This window comes from Monodelphis domestica, chromosome 1 (genome assembly GCF_027887165.1).
Source record: "Monodelphis domestica isolate mMonDom1 chromosome 1, mMonDom1.pri, whole genome shotgun sequence".
NCBI classification, from domain to species: domain Eukaryota; kingdom Metazoa; phylum Chordata; class Mammalia; order Didelphimorphia; family Didelphidae; genus Monodelphis; species Monodelphis domestica.
In genome coordinates, this window is record NC_077227.1 from 618,313,126 (window position 1) to 618,336,100 (window position 22,975).

At 35.1% G+C, this 22,975-nt stretch overlaps 1 protein-coding gene across 1 annotated transcript in view; it reads right to left on the reverse strand.

Moving 5' to 3' along the window:
- MACROD2 (mono-ADP ribosylhydrolase 2) overlaps positions 1-22,975 on the reverse strand; it is a 2,426,984-nt gene that overhangs the window by 1,390,618 nt on the left and 1,013,391 nt on the right. The gene's annotated exons all lie outside the window — the stretch shown is intronic.

Consider the following 22,975-nt stretch of genomic DNA (forward strand, 5'->3'; position numbering starts at 1 on the left):
TACATATATATGTAGACAGAGAGCAAGAGTTAATTGAATATGATGCGATAATATTTTGTGTATTATTTTCAAGAGAAGAAAATAATACACTGCAAAAAGAGAGAAATTTGTAAATTATCTCACATGAGGAGTCATGAAAGAATCAACAAATGGAAGAGAAGATGAAGGGGGTGGAGGGAGTAACACAAAGTGGGAATAATTGGAATAATTGGTTAGGTAGAAAAATCTTTCTAACATGATACGTAAGGAGAAGGAGAATAAAAGAAAGTGTAGACAAAAGAGAGGGGGAACTCAGAGAGGCAGGTAAACAGAAACAAAGATGGAAAGATTGAAAGAAGAGAAAGAGATGGATAAACAGGAGAAAAAAAAAAGGTGGATGGAAACATTATTATAATTTTGAATGTGAATGGGATAAACCCACCTCTTTAACTTAGGAGGAGAGCAGAGTGGGTTATAAACCAGAATCCCATGATATGCTGCATACGAGAAGCTCATTTTAAATAGGAATACACATTTAGAGTAAAAGTAAAGGGCCGGAACAAAACATACTTCATGCTTTAGCTAAAATTTTTAAATGTTAGGGGTAAATTTAAGGGTTTTAACTAATATATTATACTTATGGTCACCAGGGATTAATTCAAATCCTAATAAAAATACTCATCAGTTTGGGAATTTTATGGTGGTTTAATTAATATAGAGGGAAGGAATTAAGAAGAAGATAGAGGGAAAAGGGTATAAGATTTCTCCAGCCTAGCTTGAGCCAAGGGAAGTTCAGAGACCTCAGCCACGAGGCCTCCTCCAAGATTTAATCTAGCTTGACTTCCAGCCACAAGGCCTTCTCTGAGATGAGGGGTCTCCTAGGAGGATAGTGTTTTAGGAAAGGCAAAGGAAAAAAAGGAATCAGCCTAAACTCTGAGAAAGCTCAGAGAAGATGCCTCATCTGACCCATGCCAAGATGCCAAGATGCCAAAACACTGCCATGAGCCACATAGCTGGTCAAACCCAATGTCTCCAAGAGAGAGAGACTCCAAGCTCAGTGCCTCCTCTGCCAAAGAGAGACTGGCAAGAAGGAAGTGTAAACCTCAAAATTTCTTAGACTTATAAATGTTGGAAATTTCACAATTGGGAAATTTCATACTTGAAAAATTTCCTATTGATCGTGGGTCTTGACTATTGGAATGTGAACCCCATTGGCATGGGAGGTTCCTTCTCTTCCCTTCTTAAGATTACTTTAGGACAGAAACCTTTTGCTGAACAATGGAAAGGACTTTGACCTATGCTTAAGCATAGAACAGGAATTTCTTTGAGTCATGATTGATTTTAGAATTGATACAATGGAGATACTTGGAATCAATCTCCACCCTATTCAGTCCTAACAGGATTGAGTAAGGGCTGCAGCCTAGATCAAAATTTAATTATTCCAATCTCTACCCTACTCAGGTTAACAGGATTTAGAAAGGGCTGTAGCAAAGGATCAAAGATTTAATTATTTGAAAATATGACATTCAACAGACATGTGCAAAGCCAGAAGACCTCTGGGCGGTCCTGGGTTAAGCTAGAGCCTCCATTGGCACAGGGAAATTGATGGACAGTGATTGGTAGATGTGAGAACTGAGGGGAGGCAACTTGGATGGTTTCCTGAAGGAGAGGGTGGTTGAAGACTGGAGGAGGTGGTGGAGAAGTTGGTCGGTGTGGTTGGTGGGTGCTCTGAGAAGCTTGCTCTGAAGGAAGCTGAAGGTGGGGGCCTCTGATACTGTTTCTCCATTTTGGTCACGTGAGTAATAGGGACTGATCTCTTTTCTTTGCCCCAGCTATCTAAGGGCTTGGGCCTTTTGGCTCAGCCTAAACAGAAGGGGTATTTAAGCCCTATTCCCTTCTCTCCCTTTTTCTCTCTCTCTATCTCTAATTCCTTTCTTCCTCCTATTGTAATTAAATTCCATAAAAGATTGACTGCTGACTTGAGTTTTCATTTAGGAATTACATAGCTGAATTCCTTGGCGACCTTAAATTAATATATATCAGTCTTTTAAAGTGATTTCCTTGTCCCAGAAGTGACGCAAATATATATACTTTTTTTAACATCACTTCCTGTGTCTCACATGTACCAATGGTAGCTTAAGTTTGAGTTAGGACAGCCCAGGGGGTCTGTCAGTTGTTTCTTGTTTGTCATTAGCTAGCACATGTTTGTCATAGGCCATCCTTCTCAACACTTAATCCTTTAGTAGGGGTGTATACATTCCTGATTGCTAGACTAAGCAGGGTGGAGTAAATTTAACATTCACACAAACCCAAAGTGAAAATTGACCTAATTAAAAGAGATAAATAAGAAAATTACATATTGATAAAAGGAACCATAGAAGATAGAGTAATATCAATAAACTTATTCAACAAGGCAAGAACCCAGAACCACTCCAAGAAACAAAAAGGGGATATCTACCATCATCATAGAAGGAACAGATGGAATCTGAACGCAAAATGAAGCATACCATTTCTTACTTTATTTCCTCTGTGAATTTTTGCCTAGTATAAGCAAAATGTGTCTGCTTTCACAACATGATGAACATGGAAATATATATTATATGATAATGTATCTAAGACCTGTATCATATTAGCTTCTTTCTTGGGGAGGGGAAAAGGGTAAGAAGGGGAGAAAGAACATGGATTGAAAAATATCACAAAAATATTAAGAAATTGTAATGACATGTAATCTTGGAAAAAATTAAAAGAACTCCCAAACATTACAAAAAAGTACATATATTCAATTTCACTTCTAAAATATTCTGACAAAGGGATAAGATAGTTGGATTAATGGGTACAGACTAAAATAAATATTTCAATTATCTCTGGAGTTCATTTAAACAGTCTTTCCCTGTCCTTACTGGCAAAAATAGATTTTACAAGTTGATGGCAAAAATTTTGAAGTAATACCCCAATCACATACAGAATGACCAAAATAGAGGGAGTATGGGCTATGAATTCTAGAGTAATGGTTCATTTTTCCAAAGGAGAACATGAGGATACCAATTCTGATACTTTTCCATGCAACCTATAGAAAAGACAGTATTATGAATGGAGACTGTTATACTGAGAAAATGAGTCTGTCTATTAATGCTAATCTTTATTTTTCAAAACCCAGCAATGAGTTTTATTCATCTAAAATGGAAAAAAAATCATTCAGGCATTGTATTTTGATTTTGCTAGAAATTACATTTGTATCATTTTCAATTTTTCTTCCACAATTCTATCTGGCATTTAATCTTCAGTTATAAATGATTCTTCAGGATTAACAACTTTGCAGTCTTAGGACATTGAGTAAAAGGATAATCAAAATACAAAGGAAGAAGCTGTACAATGTTGAGGTGGGTGGGATATGAAGGGGGGAGTAATTACTTCAGATTATAAAACTTGAAAAGACAAGGTAAGTTATTAGTAGTATTATTGGTATTATTATAGTAATGATTTTTACTTTGACTGGTACTCTGATTTTACAGTTGTAGGAAATTCCAAATGAAGAAATTCACATCACTATATAGGAAACTTATACACACCTATATTCATGGACAGTTCAGAAGGGTGCTCTGAGGTGAAATGACTTGGACTATATTATAGAAACAGATATGTTGAAAATAGAATTTGGACTCAGGTCCTTTTGACTCTGAGACTGACTCTACTATCTCATATCATTTAAACATTTTGTTTGTTTGTTTTTTATATTTAAATATCCAGTTAAATATCCAGTTAACTCTCCTTTTGTATCCTTCCTCCATTAAAGAAAACATTAATTCAGAAAAATATATATTTATATATAAAACCATGTTTTACTCATTTCTGTTTATCAATTCTTTCTCTGGAGGTGCACATACACAAATCATTCTTCAAACAGTATTTCTGTTGGTACTACTACTACTGCTACTACTCCTACTAGTATTGTTTCAGGGCATTTTCACATCATACTGCCTTCACTCTGAATATATTTAATCTCCATTTCTCTACTACTAGAACCTGGTGCAACATCCAGCTCTAAAATGTGAGTTTTCACTCTATCTTGTACAAACCAGACTTTGTGCTCTTTCTTGGGTATTTGCACACCACCCATCAGTTCTCTCTCGTATGCCCCTTTATAATTTGTTCTACCTTGTTAGAATGTAAATTTATTGAGTTCAGGGACTCTCTTCTTTCTATTTGAATCTCTAGTACTTGGCACATATATTATCTACCTCTATATCTATTATTTATCTATAACTAGTTTCTTTAATACTTAGCATAGGATTAATTCCAGACCTGATCCATATTCTCTACTGATCCAACTGTTCTGCCAGTGAAGCATATGTCAAGGTAAATGGTCACTTGGTAAATCTGTGGTTTAATTAGGATAAGCACACTATTCCTGTAGCTCTGATCTTAGCCTATTGAGTCCAATTGTTCTGCACACTATCCAGGAGTTAAATAGACAATGATTTCCAAATTCTATTTTCACTCCTTTCAGACCAAGACCACCCAAATGCATTCAGTTATTCCCCTTAGGGTGGCCTATGAGTCTAAAACAGTCAACGTCAGGGAATTTTTTTTCCACAACAATAGAATAAAGTTTAGTATAAACCTTGCTGTCTACATATAGATTTCATATTCTGCATTTACTAAAAAAGATTTGAATTTGGATTAGGTTGTACCTCTGTAATAAAATAGTCAATTTAGTTGTACCAAAAACTCTGGAAAATAGAATCCTAGACATATGGGGCAGCACAGTATAATGGAATAAGAAGTAGACTTGGAGTAGGAAAACAGAGTTCAAATCCTCCCTCTGAAATTTATTACCTGTGTTTTCCTGGGTAATTTGTTTAAATCTATACTTCCAGTTTCCTCTCCTGTATAAAAATGCTGTATAGTACTTGTTATGGGGATCCTATAATATCAATAAATCCTAGATTGAGAGTTGAAAGGAACCTTTTACATTATCTAGCAATCTTATAGTACAAAGAAGGAAGATCACACAGTAATAAGCAACTGAGACATAACTTACACCAAGGTCCTTTGACTTCAAATCCAATAGTTTGCCCATTCCCCTACAGTATCATAGTAATCACATATATGTGTGCACTTAAGTAAGTTATGTAAGTCATCTGTGTCAACAAATTTAAGAGGAAAGATTGTGAGAAGAATTAAAAGTTTTACTTCCTCTGTCATCTCCAATATAAGTTAAATAAGATTATGATGAATCCTCTAATGTTATATAGTCAATTCATTTTTAAGGCATTATGGAATTTGTTGGGAGTGGAAATTAAAATTTCAAAACATCTATTGCTATTTCCCATTTTTATTAAATAGTTATGCAGCTAGGTGGTACAGTAGAGAGAGTGCCAGGCCTAAAATCAGAAGAATTAGCAATTTTGGCCTTAGACACTTACTAGCTGTGTGACCTTGAACAAATCATTTCACCTTGCTTGCCTCAGTTTCTCATCTGTAAATAAACTAGAGAAGGAAATGGCAAACCACTTCAGTATCTTTGCCCAGAAAACCCCAAATGGGGTCAAGAAGAGTTGGACAGGAGGGAAACAACTGAACAATAATAAAACAAGAGAAATAGAAGAAATAACAAGTGGGAGAACATTGTTATGGTTTCTTGGATACAAGAAGGCTGGGAACATTAACCAATACTGTGACTTGTCTCTAATTTTGTCTTCCAGTGACATGCTATCCCAGCTCTAACTCCACTCCAGCTATCTCTCTGACATGGAGAAAAAGTAGTTTGCATGGCTCAACCCATTACCTGGTGCTGCACAGGCAATGATAGAATCTTTCACAATTTTGAAAAGTCAACTTTATATTAATTTGATGTTGGGGTTTTATAAAACAAAGATACTCCAAACTACATAGAAAAGAGCCTCCAGTTTGGGAATGAGGAAGGAGAGTTATAAATATTCTCTTTATCATAAAAACCACATTGGTTTTGGGGGTTTGTTGTTGAAGCTGGTGTTGTTTTTTTTGTGCTCTGATCTATATAATGCCTGATTACTTTTTTGGGGGGCTATAGATAAAGGTCCAAATTAATAGTGAAATTTTGGATAACCCCAAAGATCTGAGCTGTTGGGACAAAAATCCACTATTTGACAAAAAACTGCTGGGAAAATTGGAAAGCAGTATGGAAGAGATTAGGTTTAGATCAACATCTAACATCCTACACCAGGGGTCCCCAAATTTTTTACACAGGGGGGCAGTTCACTATCCCTCAGACTATTGAAGGGCTGGACTATTAAAAAAAACAACAACAACAAACTATGAACAAATCTTTATACCGCTATCTGGGATAGTGGAGGCTGCAGTGCTAGCTGTGATGGGCCTGTCACACCTTGTACAGGTCTATCACTGCCACCACTATATTGGGCAGCAGTATACACAGTGCGGAATCCCATCCCCCACATTTCCCCTCACCATGCTGATGTCTTCCATTGTGCAGTCACATAATCCTTTGCTTGGCACCTCGTTTTCATTCAGTTATTCTCAGAACAAAGCACCACATAAAGGATTATGTCACCGGAAGTAGTACTGTATGTGAGCAACACTGTGCTTTGTGGAGCTGCCACATACAGTGCTCCTTTCACTGACCACCAATGAAAGAGGTGGCCCTTCTGGAAGTGCAGTGGGGGCCGGATAAATGGCCTCAGGGGGCTGCATGTGGCCTGTGGGCTGTAGTTTGTGGACCCCAGCTTACACCAAGATAAACTCAGAAAGGGTGAATGACTTGAACATAAAGGATATTATAAGTAAATTAGGTGAACACAGAATAGTATACTTGTCAGAACTTTGGGAAAAGAAAGATTTTAAGACCAAGCAAGAGTTAGAAAAAAATTACAAAATTCAAAATATATAATTTTGATTGCATGAAATTAAAAAGTTTTTCATACAAACAAAACCAATGCAATCAAAATTAGAAGGGAAGCCACAAATTGGGAAACAAGCTTTATAATAAAAACCTCTAACAAAGGTCTAATCACTCAAATTTATAAGGAGCTAAATCAATTGTACAAAAAAAATCAAGCCATTCCCCAATTGAAAAATGGGCAAGAGACATGAATAGGCAATTTTTAGATAAAGAAATCAAAACTATTAATAAGCACATGAAAAAATGTTCTAAATAGGTTATAATCAGAGAAATGCAAATCAAAGCAACTCTGAGGTATCACCTCACACCTAGCAGATTGGCTAACATGACAGCAAAGGAAAGCAATGAATGTTTGAGAGGATGTGGCAAAGTTGAGACATTAATGCATTACTGGTGGAGTTGTGAATTGATCTAGTCATTCTAGAAGGCAATTTGGAACTATGACCAAAGGACGCTAAAAGACTGTCTGCCCTTTGATCCAGCCATAGCACTGCTGGGTTTGTACCCCAAAGAGATAATAAGATAAAAGACTTGTACAAGAATATTCATAGCTGCGTTCTATGTGGTGGCCAAAAATTGGAAAATGAGGAGATGCCCTTCAATTGGGGAATGGCTGAACAAATTGTGGTATATGTTGGTGATGGAATACTATTGTGCTAAAAGTAATAATAAAGTGGAGGAATTCCATGTAGACTGGAACAACCTCCAGGAAGTGATGCAGAGCGAGAGGAGCAGAACCAGGAGAACATTGTACACAGAGACTAATACACTGTGGTAAAATCTAATGTAATGGACTTCTCTTCTAGTAGCAATGCAGTGATCCAGAACTATTCGGAGGGACTCATGAGAAAGAACACTATCCACATCTAGAGGAAGAATTGTGGGAAAAGAAACACAGAAGAAAAACAACTACTTGATCACATGGGTTGATGGGGGTATGACTGGGGAAGTAGAATCTAAATGATCACCCTAGTACAAATATTAATATGGAAATAAGTCTTGGTCAATGACACATATTAAACCTAGTGGAATTGTGTGCCAGATAAAAGAGGGGGTTGGGGAAGGGCAGGGTAAGAAAATGAGTCTTATAACCATGGAAAAATATTCTAAATCATCTAATTAAATAAATCCCCCTCCCCCAAATTGCCACAAACCACACTGTTGCAGTGGAGGGTATGGGGGAGTAAGGTACAACAGGAGAAGCTAAACTAGGAATTGTGAATCAAGGACTAGCCAAGGTTTACTGAAGTCAAAGCAGGCCTACAGGCTGCTTTCCAGGGAGCCATGTAGGTTAGGCCTTCCTTGCACATTCTGACATAATTTTATCAAGGGAAAAATGCTGCTATTTTATACTATAAAAATGACTAGCTATGCTGAATTGATGGACACAGATAGTATATCTAATGGCCTTTTTAATTGGCACTAGTATGATTAATTGATGCCTTCAGAAAACTCTGGGATCTCTCATTACTGAGCAGCAAGGGGGCCAAGCATACTCCGTAAGTGACCGTTCGTACTAAATAGTCATCATAACATGTAATATTCTAAAGATAAATTGTCTATCATATAAGACTTTCAGAAGCTAATGAGGAGTACTGGAAAATAATAATCATATATTATTTATCTATATTAATTTAATTAATTAATGATATAAAAATACTAATACCTAGAATATATATGTATATATAGAGAGGGAGAGAGAGAATGAGAAAGTATATTAAATAGTACTTTAAGGTTTGAAAAATAAAAATTGTTATCCCATATCTCACAACAACCCTGGAAGATTGGTATTATTACTATTGCCATTTTTCAGATGAAGAAACTGAGGAACAAAAAAGTTAAATGACCCTACTAGGGATATATAACAAATAAGTATCTGAGGTATGATTTGAACTCAAGTTTTGTTAACTTCACATCCAGGGCTCAATGGATTTTGCTACCTAACTTTTCATAAAATAATTCTATATTTTTAAATATAGTTTATTTATTTTGGATTAGTCCAATTATAATATTATATGGGCAACTAGGTGGTACAGTGGATAATGTAACTGGTCTGGAGTGAGAAAGACTTGAGGTCAAATTTGGCCTCAGACACTACCAGTGTGATCCTGGGCAAGTCACTTAAGCCTCATTGCCTCAGTTTCCTCCTCTATAAAATGAGCTGGAATGATAAGCCATTCTCATGTCTTTGCCAAGAAGAGCCCAAATGAGGTCACAAAAAAATCAGATGTGACTAAAAAACAACTAAACAATAGCACATTAGAAATGGTTAAAAGAATACAGTCCAACTACTTGAAAACTTCAACCTAACTTCTTCATTGAGTGTACAACTCAAAAAGTAAGAGGAAAAGAAGAGGCTTTTCATTGCTAGGTAAAAGGTATACTTGATTTGATCTGCTTCAATAAAAAATGTGATAAGCATGCTTCCAAATAGCATTTTATAAGATACTAGGAAACAACCCCCAAAAAGGAACATAATATAAAACTCCAAGTGAAAGAGAAGAGGTTCTTACTATTAACTCTAAATGCTAGTTACCAGAGAGAAAAACAGAAGAAAATGAATGAGAATATTACTATGTGAACCTGGTAATATATATTTGAAGACTCCTCTCCCTTTTTTCAATAGTTTATGCTACTTTTACATGTTTCAAATGAGAAGAAAGATGAGTATAAAACATGGTTGATAGAACTTTAGGCAGTTGATAGAACTTCATTCGTTCTTTCTGGACAATAAGACTTCCAGATATCGTTGCACATTAAAAAACACACACATATATACAACAAAATATTTGCTTCTTTCACAGAAAACTAATGAAAAAGTGGGGTTTCTTCAGTTTCTTATGTAAGTGCTAATATCTAAGGATAGAAGAGTTGTTTTTTTGTATTAGTAGCATTATGAAACTCCATATATTCCAAATATATAAAGGTTCAATATTGTCACAAGTTGGAGAAATGGAACAAATATTGACTTTGGCCACAGGAGCAATAGGGTAAAAATCTTACCTATGGTGCTAACAATGTTGTGACTTTAGACAAGTCACTTATTTTCCTTAACTACAAAATAAGAAAATTGGCTGAGATAGCTCAGGAAGTCCCTTCTAGAGTTTGCATCCATGATGTTTACTCTGCTTATAGTCAAAATTTTCATGATGCCAGAATCTGACATCTTTTAACCTATGATATTTAACTCTCTTCCTAATGGAATTTAGAGTTTTATCTGAGAAGAGCTGTGGTTGTCTAGTCTAATCCCTCATTTTTCATTTGAGAAAGCTGGAGCCTCAGAGACATTAGGTTATTTGCTCTAAATCATATAACTAGTTAATAAAAGATCTGTGAATGGAATTTGGGTCTCTTTCTAGTGCTTCTTAACTCTACCCTCTAGAAAGCTATCTTCATTAACCTTTATTTCCTTCTTTTTAAGTGTTATTCCCTTTTGTATGCACATAGCCAGTTCTCCATACCACATAAATCTACATGATGTTATTTTGTGTCTTAGGAAATCTGATTCAAGATATGAGCTAGTAAAAACGGAGTTGAATTAAATTAGCAGCTTAACTTTAATACAGACTTCCTTAATGATGTTTTGAAACTAGTTTTCTCAGCTTTTGAAAGTGTTCTGTGTTTTTGTATCAAATACTTTGAATTGAAGAAAAATATTAATTTGGATATCTCTGCTACTTAAGATTAAAATCTATAGATTCTAATTTTATATTTCCTAGTAATGTGTTTTCTTTTAGAGGGTCAGTCCCCTTGACGGCAAGCTTCTCATGCATGGTATATGTGACTTTAAAGACCAAAAGCATTTTTGTTAATACATTGAATATAAAAATCTTTGGATCCATCACATTTTTGTCAACTCAAAAATTACAAGAGTCTGGCTTTAAAGACCCAAAGCGGTTTTGCTAATAGGTTGGGGGAAAAAAATCCAAAAAACAAAAAACAACAACAAAAAAACCTTTGGATCCATCACATTTTCTCCAACTCAAAAATGACAAGGGTCATGATGACAATGGGAAAAATAGCAAGAATATTTATAGACTGGGAAAAAATGTCACCATAGTGGGTGGTGAATTATTTTCAACTTCCATGCAAATTTTCCCCCCTACAGTTTGAGAAACCCTGAAGCAGATGGCCTGCTATAACTGAGAATAGGCTTCAAGGGCACAGCCCAGTAATCCATTTTTGGTGTTGTAAATGGGTGGGCCTCAATTTCCTGATCTTAAAAATGAGGGTTTTAGATTAAAATATTTCTACAAACCTTTCTAATTCTAGTGATACATCTGTGAAATTCTTTAAGGCCTACATGGAAGAGAAAGTCACAGTATTTAAGCTCATTCCAAAACATGCATAGTACTTCCAGGAATGTCTTTCTCTAGTGAATTCTTAAATAACTTCAGAAGAAAAGGGGGCCTAAGGTTGCTACATCTATAATAGAGGTAAATAGATATCTATCAATAGTTTTTTCCTCTGATTCCTAGAGATTTTTTTCCTCTCAATAAATAGTATATTTTCTCCTATTAGTATATTATTTTTTGAATACTTTGTTTAAACTTAACCTGTGTTTTTATATCATATATTTTGAATTGATAGGGGAAAATATTAATTTGTTAAACTGTTACTTTTGCTACCCAAAATTAAAATCTGGGGACCTAGATATGGTATAGAGGTTAAATAACACTGAATTGCCAAATTTCGTAACCATTTCTATCTAAAGAAGAATATAATTTGTTGTCATAATGCTTGGAAAATGTTCATCACCAGCTTCTAAGCCCAAATGAATCTAATTATTTTTATAAAATTTTTTAAAATCTCAATGTGTGGTAGCTATTAAATAAATGTTTACATAGTTTATTAGGTTAAATATGTGCAATATGCTAAAATGAGATTATGAAATAATAAATATAGAATTAGAATGGACCTTATGGGTCATCTAAAGCCAATCTCTTATTGTATAGATAATAAAACGGAGTCCTAGAGAAGTCCAATGACTAGCCCAGAGTTACATATGTAGTAGGTTTGATTCCAATGCTGATGTTCTTCCCTTTATACACTCTTCCTCCTTTATAAAGATTTATTTGGAGGGTGAAAAAAAAGGTTACCATTAATAACACACTGAAAAATTAATACTGGTCACAAGCTGCTCTGTTTTTGTTTTTCATAGACCCTTGCCTTCTAAGGCAGAAGAGCGGTAAAGGCTGGGCAATGGGGGGTGGGGGTAAGTGAATTGACCTGTCACACAGTCAGAAAGTGCCTGAATCCAGATTTGGACACAGAACCTTCAGTTCCAAGCCTAGTTCTCTATCCATTTAGGCACTTAGCTGCCCCTGATAAGTTTTTATGTAAGCTTGTGTGTTGAGGTGGTCATATTTCTACCTTTAGATATTCTTAACACTATTTTGATATTTTGCTTTTAGAAATTATATTGCTCACCATATAGTCAAACTACTCTGATATTAAATTCTGAAATAGATTCTCTCATGAACTGCAGAGCACTAATAAACCTAATAACTAGGAGTTATATGGTATTTTAGATTTGCAAAGCACTCTACATATGTTATCTCATTTATTCTTTACAACAATTCTGTGAGGTTAGCACAAGTATTATTATTCCCATTTTACAGATAAAGAATCTGGAGCTCAGAAATAGTTAATTGACTTGCTCACTGTTACTCAACTAATTGGCTTCAAACTCAAATCTCTCCAGACTCTTAACTCCATATTCTTCCTGCTCTCCTACACTGCTTCAGAAGTGATATAGACAATATGTATCAAAATGTGGCTGAAATAAGCAAAGGAGCTGCTAGGCTGCTTTCTAAGTTTTTAATTATTTAGGAATACCAAGAATTTACAAAACACATAGTCTGAATAGTTCAACCTTTTTCATCCCATTAGCCCTTACAACAACCCTAGGGGTTTTTGTAGAACACACTTATTTTTCATGCTATGGAATATAGTCAGTTGGGATTGCTGCAAGATAAAGAGAGTTTTTAAAATGTGCCCTATGTCCCATGGCCAATCAGTTGGTCATTCATTGAGTGCTGTTAGGTGCTTACTATATATGCCAAGCTCTGTATTAAATGTTGGGAATAATAATTAAAAAAAAGTTAAAAGCAATCCCTGCCATTGAGAGTATTACATTCTAATATGGGAGGCAATTTGCAAATAAATATAAATGTAAACAATACATGCAAAGGGAAAACATAAGCTGGAAGAACCAGAAAAGAACTCTGTGTTGTTCATTCGTTTCAGTCATGTTCAAATTTGTAATACCCCATTTGGGGAGTTTTCTTGTCAAGGATCCTGAAATAGTTCATCTTTTCAATCTCTAGATCACTATACAGATGAGGAAACTGAGGCAAAAAGGGATAACTGACTTGGTGGGGTCACATAGTTAGTAAGTCTGAGGTCAGATATGAACTCATAAAGATAAGTCTTCCTTATTCCAAGCCCAGGGCTCTATCCACTCCATGACCTACGTGGGGTCATGGGATTAGAGGCACAGAACAGAATAGAAAGTATGCTCTTGCATAGTTAATTATCATATGGGAAGCTGGTAAAGTTTAAGAAGAGTATAAAGACTGGAGGGAAACAGATTGATTTGCTGGAGTTCATCAAAGAGGACTGGATGACATGGGTAGACTTGTGCTTCTGGAATATCATTTTTGGTAGCAGAGTTAAGGAGAATTTGGAAAGGAGAAAGAAGGAATGAACTATCAGCAATGCAAATATTCAGGACAACTCCAAGGGACTCCTGACAAAAAAGGCTATCCAATGCCATAGAAAGAAGAGACGCAGACTCAATGCCATTGCAGTATGCCAATATTCATTTTATTTCCTCCATGAATTTTTCTCTAGTGTAAAAATGTGTCTTCTTTCACAACATAATGAAAATGGAAATATGTATTGTATCATAACATATATACAACTTATATTACATGTCATCTGGGGGAGGGAGGAAGAATGCAAGAGAGGGAAAGAATATGCATCACAAATTGCACTATTAAAGATTACATTGACATGTAAAAAAATTAAAAGAGATATTTGAGGGAGAGAGGCCAATTAGAAAGTTATTGCCGGAGTACAAGAAAGAAGTGAAGATGACCTAAAATAGGGTAGTGTCTGAAAACAGAGAGAAGTAGGTACATATAAGAAGTGGTGTTAAGGTAGAAATTTTTCAGATTTTTCAACAGATTAGATATGTGGCATGAGTGAGATCAAGTACTAGAAAAGGACACTGAAGTTCAAAGCCTTGGGGACTTGAGAGGATAGTGGTAAAGTTAAGAGTAATAAGAAAGTTAGGAAGTTCAGAATAGGGCATTTAGGAGGAGAGGGAAGGAGATAATGAGTTGTTGTTTTCAGGTAGATTTGATTTTTATTTTTTCATCATTTTTTAAAGTTTACTTTTTTATTCAATTAATTTAGAATATTTTTCCATGGTTACATGATTTATGTTCTTTCCTTCCTCTCTTCCCACCTTCCTGCCTTAGCCAGTTGCTGTTGTTAAGATAAACAGAATTTAAGAAGCCAAAGGATATCCAGTTCAAGATGTTTCCAAAAGATAGTTAATGATGCCAGGCTGGGGGCTCCTGAGAGAAGTTAGGGTCAGATATGTGAATTAGGGAATAAGATAATAATTAAATTCATGGGAACTTATGAGATCACTGGGTGAGATAATGTATAATGTTAATCAAAGAAGCTACAATAGAGTTGGTAGATAGTTGGGCTTAGTAGAAAGAGCAGGAGTTGCATTGCAAAGCATCATCCTTGAGTCCTCCTCTAGTTGCTCTACATTTGTAATAACTTTATGACTCTCACCTAGTCACTTTAACTCTATGCTTTGGTTTCCTCATTTTTAAAATGAGGATAACAGAATTTATGTTACTTACTGCATGAATTTGTTATGAAGAACCTTTCTTGTAAACCTAAGTTGGTGCTTCTCATGTCCATCTCTTTTTCCATTCTGTAAAAGTCATAAGAATAAAAGTACAGAATCTCCAGATGTTAAAAAAAGATAGATTGGTAGGAGACAGAGGAGAAACTTGTCTAGTAATAAGAAATCTTAAAAATGCATCTGTCCACTTAAAATAATATCCATGCAAAACAGATATCATCACAAATTTTGTCCACAATGTATTATATTCACAGAAAATTAAATTTACTGACATTGCAAAATGAAGAATAATTTCCATGAAAAGAATTTATTAATTTCCCACTCTGATGTTATCTTTTATTAAGCATTCAGTTATCTTTGTGTCATATTCATGCATCTTCATAATTTAGCTAAGTGTCATTTCTCACATTAGGTACAACTTAGTTGCAATTGTTTTTTCTTCTCAAACTTGAATGGTTTTGACAGAGCATGTATTTTGGTTGCCATTCATTTCTTTATGGCATATTTTAATAACTGCAGGCCAGTCTTTAACATATATCTGATACCAAAAGCTTATCATTTAGTGTACTTACTGGCTGTTAGACCAATGGAGATGTCAAAGGAAAAAAATGCTAGACATATATGGAATCATGTTTGTTTAATTTTTTTTAACATGACAGTAATGCTTAGCAAAATGGATTCAAAGGAGTTAAAAGCTCACTGCTCTTGAGAATTTTTGAAAACAATCTTAAATATATTTGGATCAATAGAAATTAATTTTAAGTTGTACTCATCTCAAGTAAAGACCAGTGTAAATCAATCTTATTCAAAATATACATGAATAGTTTAAAATTGCATCATGAGCAATAGCCAACATAAGTTGAGAGCCAAATTTTGGTACGATAGATCTAATTTTCACTCAATTGGAATATATAATTCAGAGATGGAGTTTTTAAAGGCCATGATGAATCACAGTGTTATATTTAATGCTAGAATATTTGCAAATATATAAAATACTAATCAAATTGACTTTCATAACCTTGTTGCCTAAAAGTCCAAGCTCTGGACTCTCTTTTAAATACAGTTTACTACTGCCTTTTATTTTTACATCTAAATCACTTCCTATCCCCCTCCAGACTGAATAAAGACAAAAAAAATTGTGACAAAGAAAAACAATTAAGGAAAAATATAATCCAAAAGTCACCTGTACCTCTCTGTCAAGAGGAAAGAATTGTGGATCATTGTCTCTTCTCTAGAATGTTTGTTTTCCAACTATTCAAATTTAAATTTTGTTTTAGTGATTTTGTCATTTACATTATACTGTAGTCATTAGGTGTATGGTTCTAGATCTTCTTATTTTGATCTGAATCACTTTGTACAAATACTCATGGGTTTTTTTCTAAATTCTCCATATTTGTATTTTCTTACTAAACAATAACATTCCATTGCATGTATATGTCAGTTTATTTGTTTTTTTTTTCCTTGTCATTTTCCTATCTATTAACATCTAGTTTGCGTCCAGTTTTTTGATAAAACAATTTGCATAGCTGTAAATGTTTCAGCATATGTTAAAACTTTCTCTGTCCTTCATTTCCTGGAGGTTGGGGTTTATACAAATCAGGTTTTATTTTGGCATGCTGCCCCCTAAATCAGATATTTATGGCCCATTTTGCTCCCTTTAAAGTTTCCTAATGAACCTCAAAATATGACATATAAAGCTCTTTACAATTATAGATACTGATGATAGGAAAGTCTCTATTCACCCCTCCCCCAACAGAAAATACAAAATAACACAGAAGATTCACAGTATTCCAAAAATAATTGATACCTTTCTCCCTCCCATTAAAAACAACAAAAAAACAAGGAAGTTATATTAGGCATAGTTCACTGTTGATTAACATCTGTGGTTAATTTCACAATTTTTAAAGTGCTGAGAGATTCCCTGCTTAATATTTACTTAGCTCTCAGGGTGTGATAGGTGTTTTGCTTAATATAGAGAAGACAGGTTTTCTGCTCACAAAGAACTTAAAACAGAGTTGTTGTTTTTTTTTCATAACTGAATTATTAATTTTTGAATGCAAAAAACTAGTAAGATCCCAAAGGTAAAAGTGCACAACAGTCACTATAAAATGAACATGCCATGCTATAAAAGAACAAAGCTGTTCTTCCATTTAGGGGTTGGAAAGCAGCCCCTCTGTTTTTTATTAATTGCTCTCATTAAAATGGAGAAGGTTTCAGCACAGTAGCAAAGGTAAGGATAATAAAGAGCACTAACAACACTTTCTACTGGATTTGATGAAGCAACTGTTGTAACACATTTTGTCTCTGAGCTGTGATGTCAATAATGGCACTACTAGGTCAATTAAATGATGGCTCACTTTTTCATTGTATCTAAAACAATAATAACTCCTATATTTCACAAGACTGGACATCTTGCAAGGTTTCTCCCTTAGACCAGTTATTCTAAATAGAAGAAAAGATGAACCTGGGAATGAGGCTCAAGATCCTCTATAATTTCTTCCCAGTGGGAAATACTCTTAAAGGACTGCCTGAGATTTGGCTTTTACTTGCCTAGTGTCACACAGTCTAGTATCACCAAGTTTCAGGAGAAAAATTTGAAACTCAGGTCTTATTGACTCCAGATTCAGCATTCTATTTCACTAATCATGCTGCCAATGGAAACAAATAATATACAGCACTAAGAACTGATACTGGATCTTTAGCATATAAAAGAAGTCTTTTAAGAATAAAATCCACAAAAATTAGCATTTTAAAGAATTTGCCTCAAAGTGAACCCAAAACAGATGACAAATAAACTTAGTATATAGTCTTTCCTTGGTATCAATAATACTTGGAAATAACTGTTTAATTGAAGTAATCAGATTTCTTCTTTACAATGATGTTAAATAATTTATGCTATCCATTGTGATTCTGTTGAACCATTGATGTGTACCAGGAAAGTTAAATAAAGGTGTGGATCTCAGTTTTTGCACCTGGAGCAAGAAAAGGTTGAACAGGTCATAAAGAAAATGTATTTGGTTTCCAAAAAAGGTTGCCAACTCTTTCATTACTTTAGTACTCCCAGCTAATGTGTAACTGGGGTTAACTCAAAAGGGAACCCATTTATCTGGCTTGTTTTAGTGAAAGAAAGATACATAGGTAGTGATGATACCTGTTTTAGTTGCTTGGAGAAGACACAATGAAATGCCTTGAGGGATCCCAGGTGCACAGGCCTACAGGAAAGTAGATGGAATTGGCTGTCTCGTAGACTAGCAACTAATGAGAGCCCCTGGAAGAACCTTTGATTTCCTTGAGGAAAGTGAGATGAAAGACAGAAGAACATGTCTCTCATTTAAAAGAAAAAGTGTGTAGAGGGGGATTCAATATTTATCTGATCTGACTACTTGTTGCTATTTGTTTCATCTTTCATTAAAGAGACTGAGTCTTGTCTACTTTCCTGAACATTCTCTCCTGTCTTTCTCTGCATTTGTGTCTGTCTCTCTAATTGTTTCTGCCTCTCCATATTTTCTCTCTCTTTATCTGTCTCTTCATATTTGTTTTTCTCTCTCTGTCTCTCCCTCCTTCCTGTCATCTAGTTTTGAAGTGTTTTGTTGTGCTTTGTGTTTTGGTTATTCCTACTTTGATAGAAAACTAACACAGAGAATGATGAAGGTGAAAGATTTATTTGATTTAAGCTTTCTGAATCAAGTGCTTTGCAACCTGGATAGTTGAGCAGATGGGAATATTTTCTTTTGGTCAAAAAAAGGAACTTATGGCTTTTTTAAAAATACAAGAAGACAAAGCAAAGTAACTATATTATCTGGGTTATTCTGCCTCTGTTAGGAAGGAAAAGACTATATATAGGGTTTGTCTACCAATGAATGCATGGGAGATATAAGCATGGCTCTTTGTAACCAAGAGTGGTAAGAAGCTGCCTCAGTTGTTTTCTTAACCAGTGATTTGCTGTTGCTGAAAATGCAGAAGAAGAAAATTAAGGAATAATTTGGATCTCTAGAATAGAAGTCATTTAAATCTGAAGCCTTCCCAAAGGATTAAAAAAGCTTATCGACCTTTCTCGAAATGTTCAAAGACAGACACAATGAGACCCCTCTGTTCACATTCCAGAGACAAGGCAGCTCTTCCTGGAACTTTTACTTTCCAGTACTGGGCTTGTGATGGATTCCAGATGGGTTGCTCAGCAAAACTGACAAAGCTGTCTATATCTGAAGAATGAGAACTGAGAAAGTGAGAGCCTTCAAATTCCCATTTTCCTAAAAACACAAACACTCCAAACCACAAACAAATCTGTTGAAGCCAAAGTTGGAACAAATTCTTCTCTGAAGGAAAGGCTACATTGATGATCAGTATCATCTAGCTGAATTCTACTATGTATGTGAAAGGAAAGACAGAGAAACAGACTGTAGTAAACTCTCCTCACATAGGAACAATATCTCCCTTGCTATAATTCAAGTTTTATTTGACTCCCTTCCACAGGAACCTTCTAACCTGAGTAGATGGGGTTACTTAACTCCTACTTGTCGGTTCAGTCCCATCCAGGGTCCTGGACCACACGAGGGCATTCAGATTAGGCCAGTGGATGACTAGCCCAGTATTATCGTTGGGATTCTGCTGGTTCCACTCTGACCTTGTACTGTACTTACTATGAGATTTTCATACAGGCTTATATCTTCCCCATTTTTTCAAAGGATTTACAGAAGCCTGCCTTATTCACCATGGCTGCTTCCACTTGCTACCTACTATCAGAGCACCCTCCTCTTATCTGCTCCCCCAAATTACTGCTGTGTCTCATTTTCTAGGATCTCCATTCATTCCTGGTAGATCCCCTTGATAGCATAATAGCAATTGTTGGCTGCTAGAATATTCTCCATTTGCCTCTTGCTTAGACATATTCTCATTACCAATCACCCCTGTGGAAGTGTCTGGTCTCTGGATGCCTTTTTATGCAGATAACTTGCAAAGTTATCTAGCCAGTCCAAATCCCCTGCCCTAAACTCCAGATCCTTTCTCCAGCTGCTTAGAGGCTACCCTACCATCATCTGGATATACCAGCAGTGTCTCGGACTCAAAACTAAGCCCATTATCTTTCCCTTTAAACCTTCTCTTCCTTCTGTGTTTCTTATTTCTGACTGTGGTATTACCATTTAACCAATTTCCCCTGTGTGTAAACTTAGGGATATCTTTGACTTTTTCCTTTCTTCATACAATAAGCTCTCTCCAAATGCCTCTTGTTAATGAAAGTGAGGTATAGCTCTATAATGAATAGAGATCTGGCCTGTAGCAAGGAAAGGGAATTATAGCAAGAGCAATATTGACAGGCCTGGATTCTAAGCTACTGGGTCAGGGTTCCAAGTTGTTGAAGAGACAGTTTTTCCAACAGCTTTCTGGAGATGCAAGTTGAAGGAGAAAGCTATGTGGCTGAGGCACCCTTGAAATCCATCCATTAAACAAATGGCTTTGAAGATTTTCTAGCTGTGGTGACAGAATATCCCCAGTCTTCCTGGTGGACAACCGGACTGGGGAAAAGATCTCTACCCTGCTGAGACATCTGAGGATATCAGCTGGACTCCTGTACCTAACTCACCAAGGACTCTTTGTGATACTGATCCCCTGTTAGACTTGCCTTTAAATAACTTAGGTTTTAGTCTAGTGTAAGTCACATATTCTTTATTTAGTGGGTAAAAGTATTCAGATTTCACCCTTTTCCATTTCCCTTTCCTTCATCCCTTCCATATTAAATAAATTCAATATTTATATGTTTTTCCCTCTGTATTACTTTCTTTTTCCCTACCCAAATTATATATACTTTTAACAGGCCTCAGAATCAGGAAGGATTTGAAGTTCCACTTCTGTTACTTGCTGGCTAAGTGATCCTTAAAACTCTTTTTGCTCTTGGCAACTCAAAGACTAATTGTAGAGAAAGTAGCTGTCTTTGGTCTGATGGAGTTCCCTATCTGGGAATTTCCTATACCATTGAAATCACAGGTCTAGTCCCTGGTACAGTTTCTATGATTATTATTGAGGAAAAAATCATGTTGATGATTTCTTTTAGTCATTCAGACACATGGAACTGAATGTAATAATGCCTCTTCACTGATGGCAAGTTTTGTTCCCTTCTTTCTAGTTCAGATCCTCTTTACCTTTCACTTGTCTTCCTGCCTTCAAACTTTTTTCTCCTTTTATATACCACTACCAAATTAATCTTCCTAATCCTAAACCCTACTACTTTTCTGTGTAAAAATATTCAATATTAATAAGTTTTTATTGCTTGAGAAATCAAATCAAACTCCTGAGTTTGGCATTCAGATTTCAATCTAAATTTCAATCACTTCCCTGTCTATATATTCTACCTTAACCAAGCCAAACAACTTTTCCAGCTCAATGTCTTTGCCCATGCTGCTTTCACTCTGTGCCTAAAATGCCTTTCCTTAATAGTTTTGCCTGCCAAAAGTCTTCAAAGGCTCATCTCAATAGCTACCTCTAACATGAAGCAATATTTCCTGATTCTCCTGCTAGAGGCAATCTCACTGTCCTCTAAACTTTCACAGTGACCATTCTGAATCTCTTTTACAAACAGCACATTTTACCTCACAGCATATTCATTTGAGAATATGCTTTATCTCTCCACTAGATTGTAAATTCTATCAGAGGATGGGATAAATTCAGCTTTATATTTCCATAAACATTTGGCACAGTGCCTTGCAGCTGGAAGGAAGGTACTCAACCAAAGTTTGATGAGTGAATCAATAAATTGATAATATGACATTATAGAAAAGGAAAAAAAAAAGAAAGGCTGTAGAGGGTACCTCTAGTCAACTGTGAGGGTGACTCATCACCAACTGGTTAATTGGGATTGGTTGCAAATACACACGACAATCTCAGTAACTATAAGGAACAAGACCCCAGTCAAACTGGTTCTATAAAAATATTGGTTATTTTTACATACATATTTTAAGATACTTTGATTTAACAGTTTTAAGAGAATTCTATCATTAAGGAAACTTAATCTAGAAAAAAAGAGCTCTCCTTTATGTTAGTACTATACAAATTTGTTTTGGAAAACAAAATTTCTATTAGTAGGCTAATGTATTCCTTTGATTTGAAATTTTAACTTTAACATAATCTTACAATATTTAAAAATATATTACATTCAAATATGTAAAATATAAATATGTGACAAAATATAATGCTTTCATATGTAAATATATATAAACCAAGTCCAACATTCAAAACCACTTTTATCCTTCTTAATCCAAAAGAACAACCATATTAGCTAAATAAAATGTGTGTACTCTGGATTTATAGCTTTTTTAAAAAATCAACTTTACATAATACATGGACCTCTCTATACATCAGACACATTTCTAAGGCTGGTACTTGGTATTTCATGAGGAATGATGCTTCATGTCAGTTATTTATATGATATAACTTGTAAACTCCAAAGCTACCATTAAGCAAACAAATGTCTAGAATAGACTTTATAATATTATTTAAAATCAATGTCTTGATATTTTGTTGTAAAATATTTCAAATTCAATGAAATAAAGATATTCTGTAAACAAAAATATTTGAAAAGTAAAGCTCAATTTCTAAACAACATGTAAAGAGAACATTTTCAATCCATTGGAGCAGATTGTTTTAAATCAGTCTAGCTGAGAGTGGTTACCTTTCTCACTGGGCTATTTCATAAGCTTAAATGCAGCAGTCCTCTCAGATCCTTACCCCTTTATCATTCTTCACTGAAATCAGAGATGCATAGAGCAAGTAGACAGTGAACAACAGGGTTACCAAATAACAAGCAGGATACATTGTAGTATCCATTGAAATAAAGGACTGAGTCTAATCACAGTGCTATTAGAGGGTTTAAATATTTTTATTTGACTACCTTCTTACCTATGAAATTTCTCCCTTATTTTTCTTATTTCTGGGTTGCTCTTTGGAATGATAATCTTCACTGAACAACATAATCATTCTTTAAGCCACTAGTAGTGCCTTAGGTGCATACATTCTCTCAGCAGCTTTTAGATTTCCTTTTGTAAATTCCACTGAGTTTTAAAATGCTCTACAAATGTCTATTCTGGCAACTCAGTGGGAGTGAACCTGGGAATTACTTTGAATTTATTTTGTGTGCATTTTATATACATATATGTTATATATGAGTGCATGTGTGTATATATATGTGTGTGTGTGTGTGTGTGTGTGTGTGT